Here is a 15,156-nt window from a genome sequence, read left to right on the forward strand (position 1 = left end):
AATAAGATATTGACTTCTCTTTTTTTATATTGTCCATACTATTGTTTATGTTACTCTATTACACAAGCATTGGTCATCTTATGATGTCTCATTACTCACTGATACATGAGTCATTTTATTTCATTTTCTCTTTACATAGTTCATGTTGGATGGTACTATGGCAATGTCAGTGAGGTCAACATTTGTTATTTCCTTAATTGACAATATGGCCAATAATTTTTTCAGTGAAATGATTACCTTTTCGTTGAATTTTATAACTACAAGTTTGATTCAGGTCTTTTTACTAAATTAACTTAACCAACGAAGTGAAGGACTACTATGATGAAAACTTTAAAAACCTGAAAAAGGAAATCAAAAGAGTACTTAGAACATGGAAAAACCTCCCTGCTCCTGGATTGGAAGGATCAACATCATGAAAATGGCAATACTTCCCAAGGCTATCTTCAAATTCAATGCCATACTTATCAATATTCCAACCTCATTCTTCAAGGAAATAGAAGAGGCAATCCAAAAATTCATAGGGTACAATGAAGGACCCCGAAAGCAAGAATGATCCTTAACAGAAAGAACAGTGCTGGAGGAATATCAATACCAAATTTTAAACTCTACTACAAAGCCATAGTAATAAAAACAGCTTGGTACTGGCACAAGAACAGACCTTAAGACCAATGGAATAGAACTGAAAACCCAGAAATGAACCCACATCCCTATAGCCATCTAATTTTCCACAAGGGAGCAAGAAAAGAAAATAGAATGGAAGAAAGCAGCCTCTTCAGTAAATGATGCTGGCAAAATTGGTTAACCCCCTTTAGAAAACTAAAGCTAGATCCTTATATACCACCCTGTACCAGACTCAACTCCAAATGGATCAAAGAACTCAGAGTCAAAGCAGGCACTCGGAAAACATTACAGGACAGAATAGGAGAAATCCTACCTCTCTTTGGCATAGGCCTATTATTTTTTTATTGTGAGAATACCATACAGAGGAGTTACAATTATAAGGGCAAGATAACGAGTACATTTCTTATCGAGCATTGTTCCCTCCTTTTTGTTTCCCCTTCCTATTCCTTCCCATATTCCACCCATCTCCCCCATCTGATCCTCCCCCCTCCCCCGACCAAAGTTGTTAAGTTTGTTTTTCCAAATAATGACTTGTACATCTCATTGTTGCAATGTGTCCACCTGTATCCCTACTTAAATGATTTGTTTTTGCCCTTCCCCTCCACAAATTATACCAACATCAAATTCAGTGAAAGCATGGGTTATAACATAGAGACCCAGAAACACAACAAATCAAGGAAAGGTTGGACAAATGGGATTGCATGAAATTGCAGAGCTTCTGCATGACCAAGGACATAGCTAGCAAGATCAATAGAAAGCCCACGGATTGGGAGAAGATCTTCACTAGCCATACAACAGACATGGAACTCATACCTAAAATATACCTGGAACTCAAAATATTAAATCCCCCAACAACAAATCCTCAAAGAAACAACTGCCCAATAAATAAATGGGCTAAAGACTTAAAGATAAACTTCTCTGAAGAGGAAAGAAGGATGGCCAATAGACACATGAAGAAATGCTCAACCTCCCTAGCCATAAAAGAAATGCAAATCGAAGCAACACTGAGATACCACCTCACCCCAGTTAGAATAGCTATACTTAAGAACTCTCATAACAACAGATGCTGAAGGGGACGTGGCCAGAATGGAACCCTACTGCACTATTGATAGGAATGTAAACTTGTTCAGCTACTTTCAAAGTACTATGGAGGTTCCTCGAAAGACTCCACATAGAGCTCCCCTATGACCCAGCAATCCCACTTATGGGTATTTCCCCAAATGATCACAAACAAGACCACACTAAAGCTACCAGCACAACTATGTTTATTGCAGCATTATTTACCATAGCTAAAATATGGAACCAAACCAGATACCCCTCAGTAGATGAATGGATCAAGAAAATGTGGTACATATACACAATGTATTCTATGCTTCTATCAGAAAGAATGACATTGCCCCATTTGTTAGGAAATGGAAATACTTAGAAAAACTTATATTAAGTGATATAAGCCAGGTCCAAAGAAACCTAGGTCCCACGGTTTCCCTTATTTGAAATGTCTGAAACAAGCAGAAAAGATCAGATAGCTTAATGTTAGACAAAAGAAACCCCAAGATAAGGACTCAAGTGGTTTTTCTTTCTTCCTATTGTTTCTAACATATTTATAGGGTAATTTTTTTGTTGATTTGTTTGTCCTTCCTCCATGGTATAATCCCTATTTTCACTCTATTTGATGTTGGTATAATTTATGGAGAGGAAGGAAAAAAACAAACTCTTTTTTGTGGAGGGGGGAATGGTAATGAGCAGGGGGTAGAGAGTAGGGGGAAATGTAGTTGTGGAGATGTGAGGGAAAGGATGATAGAGGAAACACCAACAAAGGAGGAGGCAATAGTGCTTGATAAGAAATGTACTCATTACCTTGCTCATGTGATTGTAACCCCTTTGTACAGTATTTTCACGATAAAAATTTATTTTAAAACGTACATATGTAAACACACACACACAAACACACACACAAACACACACTCGGTAATATATGTTTAACTTCTTACTGGTTTGATTGTGTGCACCTTATATTCTTGATCACACAATATTGCATTTGTGCAACAGAGTTGCCTTCTTTGTAGTGACTTTATTATAGGTTATTTTTAATTATATGACCACAAAACTCATTTGAATAAAATGTAGTGAATTATACCATATTTGTAACAAACTAAAAAAACATACAACATACAGAGAATAGTTATTTGAATATGTAGAAAGCTTTGCTGATAATCTAAATCCATGATTAGATAGTAATCTATAACATTAAAGGATAGAAACATGATTTGAATAATCTGATTCAACATGCAACAAATTACTTAAAATGTGAAGTATTTCATCTTAAGAAATGTGATTATATAAAGAAATTTTCAAAATAAATTTAAGATTTTTACTGCAATACTTTACCACTCTACCATTTAATATTTTTACTAATTGAAATTGAATGCCAGGTGCTGCTTGCACATGCCTGTAATTCTAGCTATCTCAGGAGGCTGAGATTTGAGAATAGAGTTTCAAAACCAGCCTTCGCAAGAAAGTCTATTGTGATACTCTTATCTCGAAGGAACCATCAAAAAAGCCGGAAATGGAGCTGTGTCTCAAGTAGTAGAGCTCAGAGACAGAGCCCAGGCCCAGACTTCCAGCCCTAAGACATGTCAATAAATAAACATACAATAAACAAACAATAAATAAGAAAAAGAAAGAAAATAAATTGAAATGGAGCCATTCCTACATAGTCCAGTATTGTGTAGGTTTATAAAATTCTAACCTCAAAATTTCAACTCATTAATTAAAATACCAACTAGCCGTAACAAATGATTGCTTACAGAATTTAGAGAAGTAATATCAATTGTCAGCCTTTCTCATAAAAAATGCAAATTTATCCGTAAATATTTTGTCTAAATAAATTTTTACTTAAGTGTTACATGGGGGGAGCAGCCCCAGGGTTTGAACTCAGGACCTCATACTCTCTCTTGGCTTTTCCACTTGATACTGGTGGTCAAAGACTTAGGCCAAAACTCCACTTCCAGCTTTATACTGGTTAATTGGAGATAATCATCTTAAGGACTTTCCTACAAGGACTGGCTTCGAAATATCAGCTTCCTGATTAGCTAGATTTACAGTTGTGAGCCACAGGTAACTGGCTAAAAGTTGTAATTTATTGTGATTTTTTTAGTCTTATCATTAAGTCATTGGACAAAGGCATTGGCAGATAAAAAAGCAGCTTACAAACACAATATGCCTTGATCAGTGTTACCTCTTTCAACATTGTCACCAGTCTTTCTTCTACCATCCCCTTCTGTTTGGTAGGCTATACACTAGACTCTTGCCTGCATTTTCTTCCCCTTTTCCTCTTCATTTGTCTAGTCTTTCCCTTGACCCCACCACGCCACTTTTGATATCTGAATTTGTGTTTTTTTCACTATATTCCTCATGTTTTTTTTGTTGGTTGGATTTTTTTGTCACTCATGAGGCTTGTGAATGCATATATATATATATATATATATGTACATATACACACATATAGATGTTAATATAGAATATATAGTACAAAATATAAAAAAAAGATTTTGATAAAGATGAAAATAAAAATTTTTTTATTCCTTAAGTGTTCTTCATATCAATTTATCATCTCTTCCTATTTATACTAACTTAGTCCTAATTATCTCATACTTGTATGAATAGTAAAGCTCTTAATTGGTTCCTCTTGATCTGAGATCCTATTTACATGAATTTCTTTTAAAAAAGCTTTTGATATAGCTTTAATAGATAACACACTTTTTCTAATTAAAATAGCTTTGTGTTTGTTTTTTCAAAGTTCAAAAAGTGGACTTAAATTATATTCTCAAAATTATTCCTACTTTTTCTGATTAAAAAAATTGCAATGATTTTATTCCCAGAAGATTCCTCTGAGTAATGTATTATACATTTCTATGCTCAGAAAGTTTTGATGCACAACTGTGGCAGTCATTCTTCTCTAAAAATGCATGTCAATTTTCATCACTGTAACTAAGTCAATTCTAATCACTTAATTCAAATTGTTTATTAATCAATTTTTAAATTCAGCAATGTGTTAGACTCTCATCACTGAGAAATAACCTATGCAAAACCAGTTAAAGAAGGGAAGGCTATGTTGCTTTATGGTTCCGTTTTAGTTGATCTTGGCTGAGAGAAAATGGCCAAGACAAGGAAATAAGTAACACATTATGGTGATTTGTAAGCAGAGAGAGAACTCCTGAATAAGTGTGTTTCTCATTTTCCCTCCCTTGATTCTAAGTTCTTAGACTTGAGGATAGTACACAATCAGTATGTGTTTTTCCACTTTGCTAAACTTCTCTGGGAACTCAGTCCCCCATACACCTAGTTGTGTATGTTATTGCTCTCCTGCATATTTTTCAATCCAATCAAAGTGACAATATGACTTAACCATTTCATTTGAACACAGCAACCAAACACATCTCCTTATCCAAAAACGTTCCACTTTTGTCTCCAAAAGGTGTACATTCATCTTCTGACACTAGCATAAAAGGAGAGGTAACAGAATGCATTTCCTCTCTCCAAAATTCTTTGTAGCCTTGACTTCCAACATCATTCAAAATTCCAGGTTCAAAATGTCCACAGAGACTCAAAGAAAATTTTTAGCTGAGAGTTGCCATGAAAATAAAGCAAAATAGGGCTGGAAAGGTGGCTCAGTGGTAGAGTGTTTGCCTTGTATGCATGAGGCCCTGGGTTCAATTCCTCAGCACCACATAAGCAGAAAAAGCTGGAATGGACACTGTGGCTCAAGTGGTAAAGTGATAGCTTGAAGTGAAATGCTGAGGGACTGTGCCCAAGTTCAGGCCCCATGACCAAAACAAAAAAATGAAATAATTTTTTTAAAAAAAAGCAAAACCAATTATATGCCAAGTATATAGACACATGCCTTTAATTAAAGCTACTCATAGTGAAGACAGGAGGATCACAATTCTAGGGAAGCCTGAGTAAAAGCACTAGACCCTATGTGAAAAACAAACTAGGATTGTCCAGTTTTAAGTGGTAGAGTGCTTACTAGGACAGTATGAAGCTTTGGTCCAAGAAAGAAGAAGAGGGGCAGAGAAGAAGAAGAAGAGGAACCAGAGAGGTAGAGTAAGAGGAAGGAAGAAGAGGAAGAGGAGGAAAAAGAAGTAGAGAAAGAGCAACAAGGAGGAGAAAGAAGAGAAAAGAAGAAGAAGAGGAAGAGGATGACAGAGAGGATGAGGAGCACCATACTTTCAATATATAATAACATGGTGTAAACATTCCTATTCCAAAAGAAAAGAATTGGAGAGCAAGGAAAAAATGGACCAGTAACTAAATTAATGGACAAAGAATTTGACTTGAAATTTCTTAATCGAACAATGTGTAAACAGAGGAAAGGAGGTTAATAGCATTAGCACATGTAAAATCACTTATAAAATAGAAATGATATGTCATTTGATACTCACCAGAATGGGTAAAAGAAGATGTGCATTAGTAGGTTTGGCAAGGATGTAAAGAAATTGAAGCTCTCATACACTGTAAAATAGCACATTCATCTTGGAAATTAGTGTGTAAAAGTTCCTCACGAAGTTAGTTACAGAAACACCAAACAGCCTAGAAACTTTGTACAGCCTAGAAAGTTTGCCTATAGTTTTTATACACTTAAGTTCAAAACTTGTGCATCATCACAGCAATATTATCTATGACAGCCAAAGAATTGAAAAAAAATTTCAGGCTGACCAATAGGAAAACAGATCACAAAACATATTATACTCATGAAATAGCCCATTATCAAGTAAAAAAGAGAAATGGAGAATTGATATTAGTGGAAACACTGACAACAGGCTAGATAGAAAGAACTAGACACAAAATAACACATAAAATGATTTGATTTTCATGAAATTTTTGAATTATCAAAATGAGGCATAACATTAGTTTCTTTGGCGTTGGAAGTCTAAGGAGAATTCAGAATAGCTGCAGACAGGTATAAGATGTCCTTCTGAATGACGAATATTTGAGAATATTCCAAGGTGATAATGATCAAATATACTTTCAAAATACAAAGAATCCCTAAATTTTATAGAATTAATTTAACAAATATAACATTTTTCAATTACACATAAAATGATTTTTAAATGGAATAATAGATAATCTTTAACAAAAGTAAAAATAAATAAATGTTCTGGAATTTGGGAGTTGCACAGTCTCTCCTGCTAGGCATAAAATTAAAGTGTTCTACTATGAAAGTAGACATAGAATATAGCAAATTGGTGGAAAACAGGAGCAAGTAAAAAAAAATCAATGCATATTCCACAAAATTAAGAAAAAATCAGAGAATAAGCAGTTGGGAGAGATGAGTGGAAATGTTAAAAAGGGATTAAAGTGATCAAGATGTATTGTATTCAAAAACTACTTTATTGAATTGCAACTCCTTTCTCCAACTATTCAAATAAAATATTTTAAAAACTAGCAAATAAAATAAATTAATTAAACAAAAATAAATAATGAATAGATAAATAAAATACAATAAAAAATAAACTATAGATCCATAACAATATATGCCACAAATTTATAACCCAAACAAGAATAAAGTAGTTTTGTTCTTGCTTCTAGATATATAAGGTAGAAAATTTTGACTACATCTAATTTATTGAGTTCTTTTGTCAATGGCATTAATTATGCCGGTAGTAAAAATAATCATGAAGTTCTGAAATGAACAATACAATATCCAGGATATTACTAATTACTAATGCAAAGATATTATTGCAGAAAGATGGAATAGTATATGTTTGTATGATTAGATAAAATATCAAAATGATGTCAGAATGTATCATAGATTTCACAGAAATAAACAATAGAAATTTAAATGTATAAGCCAGGGAAATACAGCATGATTACAGCAAGTAATTTATCTTTTTTCTCGGAAATGAGAGAAAAATAAAAACAACAGTGCACAGGACAACAGTCAAATGTGGTCAAAGTCACAAACACTACTTTTAATCCTATAATAGGAAGGTGAGGTCACCCTAAAAAATCACGTGTGGGAAGGTAAAGACTGCACTGAATTCTTTATACTCACATTTATACAGTGAAACATGACCACACAAACATTCTTCTAATAAACTCAGCACCACCTTATGTTTATTAACACCTGCCTATGGTTTTCTAAATTGAAAAACTGGACCAACATCATTGCATTGTTATTAACATTTAGAGTTAAGTAAATTGGTTAGCAGAGTTTAAGCAAATGGTATGAATTCAACAGTACAGTACCAGAACTGTATACAACATACCATTTTTTAGTTTATTTTTGTAATATGATCTTGTGTTAATGCTTAGGCTTTCCTGGACTGAGATCTTCCTATTGAGACTTTGTATATAGCTGAGATGGCAGACATATGCTAACTTGACTAGCTATTGGATGGGATGTGATCATTGTTAGGTCTGCAGGAAGCCTACCCCCTACACCCATCTCCTTCACCAGCCTGAACCCAGTAATCACCTGACTGTCCATCACCTAACTGTGAGTCAGAAAAGGATCCTTGAATCTGAGGTTACTTTCTCCATGTCTATTTTCTATTGTGACTTATCCATTTTATTTTTTTTCCCCGAAACAGACCAGGAGCTTAAACTAAGGATCTATGCACTGTCCTTGAGTTTTATGTTGGAGCAAAAAGCTAATAAACACCATATATGACTAAGCTTATATTAAAATGAAATGGTAAATTAATATATATGATAAACTGATAAGAGAACCTACTAATGCTCATGTGTGTATGTGTGTGTGTGTGTGTGTGTGTGTGTGTTTGTGTGTGTGTGTGTGTGTGTTTTATAAGAGCACATTATTACTACTCTATTTGCTATAAACTTTAGAAAATTATCTAGGATATTATTTTTAGGGTAGTAAGTTCTATAGTATCGATGACATAAGCTTTCACCTTCCAGGATTTATTACTATGAATCAATCTTGAACCTTATCTGTTCTTGTTTGTTGAACCATGAGCTTTAAAAGCAAATTCTCCTATATCTGAATTTCCAACAGGGAAGTAGAAGTCTAACCCTACATTCATATCATTGAATCTCAAGTTAGTAGCTTTTGCCCATCAATAAGATAATTACAGAAGGGATGAACACACAACAATTAAATATATAGGGTGAAAGGGAAACAAAAAAGTAAGCATTTTTAACTCCATATGATAATGCCACAGGGGATCAAAGAACTACAATTAATTATCCAAAAAAGAGCCATCACACCTGCAAAGCATCCTGTTATATTGTTACAAGTGGTGGCTCTCAGTATGCCTAATATATAAATTAAGGTTTGCCATAGTTATGGTTTGGGTTTATTTATTTATTTATTTTTTTTGGGTCCGGTAATGGGGCCAGAACTGTGGGCCTGGACGCTGTCCCTTGGCTCTTCAGCTCAAGGCTAGTGCTCTATCACTTGAGCCACAGCGCCACTTCTGGCTGTTTCTTTTTTCTTATGTGTTGCTGAGGAATCAAACCCAGGGTCTCAGGCATGCAAGGCAAGCGCTCTACCACTGAGCCACCTTCGCAGCCCTGCTATAGTTATTATTATGAATCTCTCTGCTCATTTTTACCCCCCAAAAGGATGACTTATTTCTTCTATTTAAAGACAGGCCTTCATCTTTAGTGTTCAACCATTTAGTCTCTTCTCCATTATTACCAGCTCTTTGTCTGAGTATACATTTTTTCCCCCTTGTTTAGGAATTGGTACCGAAAGTTAAAGAATCCAATCTAATAGAAAGCGTAAAGACCCCTATGCTCTAGGAGAGAGGTGTTTGTTTTTTTTCCTCCCAGGATGGATAACAGGACCTATTAATAGAAAGGCTGCTCTAGAACTTTGTGTCACTGAAACTAGTACTGTATTTTTGTACTAGCTTTTCCTGGGGCTTTAACTTAGGGCATGAGCCTTGTTCTCGTGGGAATTTTTTTCTTGTACCATGTGAACACAACTCCACTTTGGTGGTTATTTGGAGATAAGAGTCACTTGGATTTATCTGTTTTTCCTGGCTATGTATTGCCACTCAGAACTCAGCCTGCTGATTAGCAAGGTTTACTGGTAAAACAACAGTGCCCACTGCATTCAATGTTGTTTTTTGTTGTTATTCTGGACTCCAACTGCTTTCAGGGTGAAAAGCCATCACTGGGGACTCAGTTTTGCATGGGTTTATTTTTATAACAATTTTAAAATATTTATTTGCTCTCTTGTTGCATTGTTGCTACTTTATCTTATCTTCATTTAATACTGGTTTTTACATTTTATAGTTACCACCATATTTCATGAAAAAATTTAAATTAGTACAGTATTAGTGGTTTGCTTCATTTGAGAAAGGTTCTCTGCCATAGAGTTCCCAACACATAGAGAGTCTCTTCACTTAAGACACCGGGATACCACTGGAATAAAGGGGCCTGACAGGAAATCAGAGAGAATCATTGGGGTATCTCCAGATAAGGGAACACTTAGCCACATTCCAAAAACTCAGACTGCCATGCTCAAGATCAAGAAACAAACCAACCCGGCCCAGAGGCTTCTCTACATATTGAGACAGCAATGGGAAGGTGGTAAAAAGGGTGTAAAGTGTGTTCTCTTTCACAAACAAAAGGAGGAAAACGTCCTCAGATTCACTGAGGTTGCTCCCTATGACAGAATCAGTAACAACTCCCAAGGCCCAGGTCGAAGACTCATCCACACTAACTTCCCAGGAATGTTTCCCAGAGCTGAAGACTTGGCATCCAAAAGCAGTGAAGTGGAGGGAGTCTTCAGAATTCAAAACCGCATATTGATGGTCATGTCTAACACTGCTCCCAGGACCTTGATTCCCCATAGTTTCATTGAAGGCAATCTCCACCCGGTACTGATTGAGCTTCTCTTTCATTCCAGGCATGGGAGGGGCACTGAGCTGTGGCCTCAGAGGAAGTGGCATGAAGACCAACACTGACACACAGCTTTCTAGGGTCAACTCTACACCCTGAAGCAGTTCCACATCTGGCTTCTGGTATGTTTCGATCAGCTCCTGAAACATATTCCTGAGCTGATGCTTCTTCTGAAGCATTTAGGTTTCCCTTTCTCTGAGTTGCTGTAACATGGCTCTTCCTTCATTGATCAGTAGCTGGGAATGATATCTTTCCTCCTCCTGGACAAAAAGCTGCAGCATTCTAAAAACATCCTTAGTCATGTCTCGGTAGAGGTTCACATAATAAATCCATTGGTTGGTGAGTCTCTTCTTCTCCTGTAAATTGTGCTGGTTTTCTTGAGTCTTTTCCCATACAGCATGCATCTGCTTTGAAATCATCTTCCTCTGCACATCAGCAGCCCTTTCTATAGAATGGTGTTTGTGAGCCCTGTGCTCCTGAGACATGGAGCAGCTCCTACAGAGCAGGGCCCTGTCTACCTCACAGAACATCTGCTTGGTCTCCCTGTGTGTCCCACACATGTATTCCTCAGAGCTCAGGAACTGCCTGAGTCTGGCTCTTCTGGCAATGGCCACCAGGCTCCTCAGAACCACGTTGGTTTTCAGGTTTGTCTGCTGGCAGGGTCCCTTGCATCCTGGGCACCTGGCTGGAGTCTCTTCCCAGCAAAGGAAGAGACAAGGTCGACAAAAACTGTGCCCGCACTCTAGGGTGACTGGCTCTATGAAAGTATTCATACAGATGCCACAGCTCAGTTCCTTCTGGAAGGCCTGGACAATGTCAGGATCCATCATTCCTAGAATCTAATGAGGTGCTGGTGACTCACCCCTAAAAGCCTAGCTACCCAAGAGATTGGGATATGAGGATCAAGCTTTGAAGCAGGCCTGGGCACCAAAGTCCCCCTGACACAGACTCTTATCTCCTATTTACCACTCCAAAATCACAAGTGGGCTGTGATTCAAGTGGTAAAGCACTAAACTTGTCCACAAAGTGACCTAGGGATAATGCCCAGTCTTGAGCACAAAGAGGCCCAGCAACACTGCCCTACCACTGGGTTCAATCCCCACAACCGACAAAACACCACCACCACCAACAACACCAAACCAAGGAAAGAAGAATTAAAAGAGGAGTAGATTCTCCCACTCTGATCCTCACCTGGAGTATCCAAGCTCCAAACAGCCTCCTCCTGCTGAGGGATCTTCAGCAATGCCTGAGTCTCAGACTTCCACTCTATTTATACTGAAAGAGGGTGGGCCCAGGAAAGGAAGTGTCTCTGATTGGTTGTTTAGGGAAGCTGATTTACATATCAATAGAAGTTGGAATTTACATCCTGACAACCCCACCTTTTACTTCCTCTTTCAATGACTTGCAATTTGGTTAGGTGATTTGGGTTAGGTGAAACTTAGGTTTGTCCAGGGTTGGAAAAGTTTATTGTGTTTGTTTTGTTTTGTTTTGTTTTGTTTTTTACTTCTGTGTATGCTTTATATTTGGACTATGAGTTTATTACTTTTCCACCGGACTGTAGGACACATTCGTGGCATCATCCATTGTATCTTGTGGGTCTTCATTAATTTGTAATTTGTCAGGCCTGATGCTGGGTTGGTACTTTACCACTTAAGCCATGTCCTCTTCTGTTTGCTTTTGCTTTTGGAATAGAAAATTGAGTTTATGCTTAGGTTCCCTGGACTGAGATCTTCTGATTCACACTTTGCACAAAGCTGAGAGGACAAGAATTATCTCTTGCTTGAGTTGTGATCAGGGTTAAGTCTGCCCACAGAGCAGCCCCTCCCAGCTTTCCCATCACCTGCTTTAATCAGACCAGTAATCACCTGACTGTCGATGATCACCTGACTGTGAGTCAACAAACATCCTAGGCTCCTAGGTCACTTCCTCCCAAGTCCATTTTCCATACAAATTCATCCTTCCGATGTTGTTGTTCTTGTTGTTTGTCTGTCAGTGCTGGACTTGAACTCAGGGTAGAAGATCTGTCCCTGAGCTCTTCTTCCACTCTATTTCTCTTATCTTTATTTTAAATATCATTTATGCCTTTTTATTATAAAATGATGTGGTATTCTGATATATAATTTAATAACTCCATTTCGTTTTTGAGAATGATCTAAAAATTATCATAGACATAAACATATATATATATTATATACATTGGATTTCAAGAACACATTATTAATATTCAATTTGCAATAAGTTTTATCCTATCAGAATATTCTCTTTAGGGTTATAGGTTCTGTAGTATCCTTGGCATAACCTTTCCCATTTGTGGTTTTGTTACTATAATCAATCTTGTACCTTTCTTGGTGTTGATCCATTAGCTTTGAAAGCATAATCCCCTATCTGAATTGCCAGCAGCTAAATAGTAGCCTAACACTATGTTTGCATCATTGACTTTCAGGCATTGATTATCAAACAATCTTGTTAATTTTTCTTTTTAAAAAATTTTTGTCATTAGTGCTGCGGAACTCTGGGTCTGGTGCTTTCGCTCATCTCTTCAGCTCAAGGTGAGCCCTCTACCACTTGAGCCATAGCACCACTTCCAGTTTTCTAGTGGTTTATTGGAGATGAGTGTCTACGACTTTCCTGCCTGGGCCGGGTTTGAACCGAGATCCTCAGATCTGTTTCCTGAGTAGCTAGGATTACAGGGAGTGCACCACTGGAGCTGGCTAAGCATTATTTTTTATCTTCATATGATAATGACAGCAGGGATGATGGCACGATAATTGGGTACATAGAGTGAAAGACAGACACCAACAAAGAGCCATCACAACTGGACAGCAAACTGTTGTATTGATACAATTGTTGGCTATTGTTAATCTCTCAGTATGCCTAATGTATAAATTGAGCTTTGCCATTGTTATTATTAATCTCTTAGCCTGAGTTAATGTTCTCTTCATTTTTACCCTAAAACATTATGACTTATTTTTTCTAAATCCATTCCTTCATCTTTAGTGTTCAACCATTCACTTTCTTTCTTCTCCATTATTACCAGCAATTTCTCTAAGTATTCCAGTTCATTTTATTTTATTTTATTTTATTTTTAGGAATTAGTAATACAACTTAAAGAATCCAATCTAATAGAAAGTTTAAACACCCCAATGGTCTAGTATAGAGGTGTTTCTTTTTTTTTCTTCCCAGGATGGATAACAGGATCTAGTCATCAAAAGCCTGCTTTAGAACGTTGAGTCACCGAAACTAATACTGCTTTTTTGTTCTAGGATGTACCTGGGGCTTGAACTTAGGGCATGAGCAGTATTCGTGAGGGTTTTTTTTTTGGTTGTTGTTTGCTTTGCTTTTTTTTTCTCCTACTACTTGGACCACAGCTCCACTTTGGTGGTTAATTGAAGATGAGTCTTTTGGACTTTCCTATATGAACTGGCTATGAACTGCCATCCTGCTCAGCCTGCTGAGTAGCAAGGATTACTGGGAAAACAAAAATGCCCACTGAATTAAATGGTTTTTGTTTTGTTTTGTTTGGTTTTTTGCTGTTATTCTGAGATTCACCTTCTTTCATGGTGAAAAGCAATCACTGGGGACTCATTTTTGCATGGGTTTATTTTTATAGCAATTTTTAAATAGTTTTTTGCTCTCTTGTTGCATTGTTGCTACTTTATCTTATCTTCATTATTTTTTACATTTTATATTTTATTATATGTTACCTCCATATTTCATAACAAAATGGGATTACTGTGCAAAGAAATTCAAATTAGTACAGTATTAATGGTTTGCTTCATTTGAGGAAGGTTCTCTGCTACAGAGTTCCCAACATATAGAATCTTCACTAATAATGGTTTATCATTGGAGAAAAAGGGTCTGAGAGCAAATTGGAAATAGCCAATGGGATATCTCCAGAGAAGGGAACTCTTAAACACATTCCAAAAACTCACACTGCCATGGTCAAGATAAAGAAACACCACACCCTGGCCCAGTGACTCCTCTATATAATGTGTCAGCAATCGGCAGGTGGTAAAAAAAAAAGTGTAAAGAAAGTTCCCTTTCACAAAAGGAGGAGTAAAAGGTCCTTTGATTCAGGGCAGTGGGCCTAGAAAAGAGTGTGTACCTGAGTTCTCATTTAGGGAGGTTGATTTACATATCATTTGGAGTTGGAATTTCCATCCTGGCAACCACACCTTTAACTTCCTCTTTCAAGGAAATGCCTCTTACAATTTTCTTAGACAGAGACAAGTGCTGTGTATTTTGGTTAGGTGCAGGTTAAATTTATACAGGATTGGAAAACCTTTTTTTTCCTTACCTTTTTGTATCTTTTATTTTCGTACTATGCATTAAATACTTTTCCACCAGAATGTAGGTGACTTTGTATCTTGTGGTTTTGAAAATTAGCTGAGCTTACATTGTGGAGTTATTAGATTATCACCCAAGTTTTTTATTTGGAAATTGTCATGCCTCCTGCTTGTCAGGTGCTTCACCACTTGAGCCATTTCAATCTTTCTATTCTCATTGGCCTTCTAATCTCATAAAAAATACTGTATTCATTTTCTATTGGTAATGTAGTTCTCCAATTTTAATTTATGCAAGAATTCTGAACTGATTTCAAAAATGAAGGACATTTTAAAGTAATTCATTAAAATTTCATAAAAGCTATGAATATGGAGC

General features: G+C 36.6%; 1 pseudogene; it reads right to left on the minus strand.

Moving 5' to 3' along the window:
• Positions 1-10,043: 10,043 nt before the first annotated feature.
• Positions 10,044-11,324, minus strand: LOC138835012 (tripartite motif-containing protein 43 pseudogene; annotated as a pseudogene).
• Between the last annotated feature and the right edge of the window lie 3,832 nt (positions 11,325-15,156).

This window comes from Dipodomys merriami, unplaced genomic scaffold, assembly GCF_024711535.1.
Source record: "Dipodomys merriami isolate MVZ:Mamm:240054 unplaced genomic scaffold, mDipMer1.0.p SCAF_222, whole genome shotgun sequence".
Lineage (NCBI taxonomy): Eukaryota > Metazoa > Chordata > Mammalia > Rodentia > Heteromyidae > Dipodomys > Dipodomys merriami.